The sequence below is a fragment of the Psittacula echo genome (genome assembly GCF_963264785.1).
Source record: "Psittacula echo genome assembly, chromosome: 13".
Lineage (NCBI taxonomy): Eukaryota > Metazoa > Chordata > Aves > Psittaciformes > Psittacidae > Psittacula > Psittacula echo.
Genome location: NC_137749.1, coordinates 6,928,993 through 6,932,239, shown reverse-complemented (window position 1 = coordinate 6,932,239; position 3,247 = coordinate 6,928,993). Strand labels below are relative to the sequence as shown.

Here is a 3,247-nt window from a genome sequence, read left to right as displayed (position 1 = left end):
CCATCTGTGAAAAAAAAGGATAATAATAGCCAGTCGCCTCTCCCCCGGGTATTGCGAGGGTCAACGTCTGTAGAGGGTGTGGACCATTTAAAGCAATAAATAAATGCTGAGTATCATTATTATTAATCTTCCTGTGCCTCGGTTCCCCATTTGTAAACTCTCACCTAGTGTGTTTTGACTCCTGTTTGCCCATGGAGCTGCACCCAAGGTCTCAGTTGGAGACGAGCTCTTCAGCTTCTGCCACTTGTAACCATGGCCCACTTGCAAAAGGCCCTGGAAGTGCTGAGAAGCTAAAGTTTTGATGTCTTGGAGGGTTTAAACCTATTGATGAAGCAGATTATTATGAGTGTTGTGTTTTCATGTCATTGTTGCAGAAGAAAGCAAAGCTACCGACCCACTGGGTGCACACACACCACTGTGTATGCACTCTTTTGGTGACCTGAGGCTCCGCCACTGTCTTCTCTGGTCATGGACCCTCTCTGTCATATGCCTGAAGTCCAATTCTTTCTTTTTTTGGATATTTACACTTTCTGGTGTCAAGTTTATGGTCTTTATCCATTTGCTTTAAGCCCATCCATGGGGCAACTGTTGACATCTGAACTGATTTCTAAGACAGAGCTGCAAGTGGCCTTGCAAACAGTTGTAGGCAACAGTTGTAATTAAAGAGTAGACAGAGCAAACAGAAACCACAATAGCAGCTTGTAGGAGTCATGCTGCTGGATCAGCTTTAATGTGGAGAAGCCCTTAGGGTCGTATCAGTGCTTACAAGGGCTTGTTGTTGGTTTCATCTCCTCCCACCTCCTTCCCCTCTTCTGAAAGGGACAAAACCAACCCTTTTCCTTAGGGAAGGCCAAGAAGCTGGTAGTGTAAGAAATGCCATGTGCCTGTTTAACAGTGTCTCAAAGGGCCCTCCTGCAACAGACATGGGACAGAACCAGCTCATCCACCTTCCACAAAAGGATCCTCAAAGCAAGAACATCCATGTGGACCCTGAGCATCAGCCATCTCACTGGGGTGGGAGGTGGAACAAGCTGAAGGAGATCAAAACATGGGAGGATATTGCTAGGTATGGATCTGCTGGCCCCAAAATCCTGAAGAGGTGTTTGCAGCAGAGATTACCTACACCAGGAATCGGTTGCAGGTTAGTTTCTCTCACATTAAAATAACCCATATCCACCACTTTGTTTTGTCTGATGTGGATCATTTGATGGTTTAGTGCATGCTGTTAAACACACCCTGGAAGTGGGTCTGCTCAAATTTGCCTGCAGCAAGAATGAAGCCAATCCGAAGCAGCCACTGAACCTCTGCCAGCTCCTAGGGAGAACCCACACCCTTTTGCTCCTCAGCTGGAAGCAATGGTCTCATCACCTATGTGGTCTCTCCTGCTGTAAGATCTCCCAGAATGGGCATCACTTTTCCATTTAAAAGAAAGTTCTCAAGCAAATGTGGCTTTTTCTGTGTCCTAATTCTGCGTCCAGGTCCTGGGTGATGTTTTTTGCTGAGAATGGACTGTGTCTTCAAGCAAATGCAACCAGTGTGGCTGGGAGCACAGCCCACTTTGTGGGAAAGCAAAGGAGTTTGAAATATGTGGTAAGAATGGGAAAGGTAATAATGGGATTTGCGGGGCTGCGGGAACTGGGAATGCTCCTGTATGGGAGATTTTGGTATTTCCTATCCTTTCCTGCATCCTGGTTTTCCCAGGAGTGTGAGGCATCCCTGCTTTGAACAGTTCAAAATGTGAAGCTGATTTTCAGGCACTTCACAGGGATTTAATTTTTGTTCTGTTCCTGCTGGATCCTATTTATTTTTGCAGTACCTCCTATTACCTGTTTCCTCTTTCATTTCCAGCTGATTTCTTATTTGTGGTTCCAGAAAAAGAACTTGGAAGATTAAGGGAGTGCCTTGTAGAAGGTGTAATTTCACCCACCCCTGCGGTAGCATATGGCATCTTTCAGGAGAGCAGAGGTGAACCTCCTTTTCCAGCAGCATTGCAGGTTTAGGTTGGTAACCCCTTTTGAACCACTGGGTCAGAAGGACAAGAAATGCAAGGTAAAGGGAGCAGACTCCGTGAGACCTAAGCCTGTGGATGGAAAGCTGAGGAAAGCCGTGGCTTTGCAGCTGGATGCTGATTTGCATGTCTGCTTTGTGCTGCTCTAAGGAGGTGCAACTTTGCTTCTGCACACTTCTTAAAATACAGCATTGTCAACTTTGCAGCTGGTTCCTTTGAAAGGTGGGGAAGGGTTTTGTGGGTTTCAAGTCTGCATGCTTATCTGCCTCGTCTAAAGCCTCACTGCCCTCTTACAGTAAAATAAACCCTATATCTGGTGAGCCACATGTCACTTCCGTTCTCCCTGATCCCTCCCTGCTCTCTTAATCTAGCAAAGTTGGTTTCTTGAGCTTGGCTTGTTTGTCAAGTGAAGCATCATACATTGCCTGGAGCCAGGATGAAACTCTTAAAATCAAGTATTTTACATGCTGCTGCTTCGGAAAGCTCCATTTACTTGGGATGAGTTATTCTGAAGTAATATTTTTCTTTTCTGTTTATTTTCCCTGACAGATCTTCTGCTTCCCCCATGCCCTGTCACATTAAGCCATTTATGCTACAAAGTAAGCAGTTTGCGTCTGCCCTTGTGACTTCACTGGAACTGGTTGCTTATTCCCATCGTGCTTCTGCCAGCAAGCGCTTCAGCAAAAGAACTGATAAACTACCCACTGCAGCTACTGCACTTCAGTGCTGAATTGTAAGTGAACTCACATCCTCATTTTAGGTTAATGGTCTGATACATGAATGCTGACAGCTCTCTTTGAGTTCCATCTTGTGCAATGCTGCAGTGTCCAGCGCAAGGTGTGAGTCTGGAGAACACTTCCTTTTCAGGAGTGAGCTCAGCAGTGGTGTGTCTTTCCACAGAGGCTGCGAGGGTGGTGTCACCACTGAACACAAACACAAGCTGCACCCAGCCAGGCAAGAAAAGCAGGCCTTGAAATCCAACCAACTCATGCCTGAGGCCACCTCCTCTTTCTTTCTTCTGTGGGCTGCAAAGAACATTCCTTAATTCACAAGTGGTGTTTGAAGCATCCTCCAAACATTAGTTTAATATCACTTCCACAGCACTGGAAGTGTGGAACACAAGGCTTCCTTCTTCATAACGTTGTTTTTGTTCTAGACTACCATATCTGAATGACTCTTCAATCTATTATCTCTTAATACTTAAGCAAAGAATTACTCATGGGGCTATCCTTTTTTTTT

At 45.5% G+C, this 3,247-nt stretch overlaps 1 long non-coding RNA gene across 1 annotated transcript; it reads left to right on the top strand.

Annotated features, from left to right (window-relative positions):
- The first annotated feature begins 964 nt into the window (after positions 1–964).
- On the top strand, positions 965–3,010 carry LOC308226850. Its single transcript, XR_013957951.1, has 4 exons — positions 965–1,141; positions 1,479–1,965; positions 2,558–2,741; positions 2,909–3,010. It is a non-coding gene; the product is annotated as an uncharacterized lncRNA (long non-coding RNA).
- Positions 3,011–3,247: the final 237 nt, after the last annotated feature.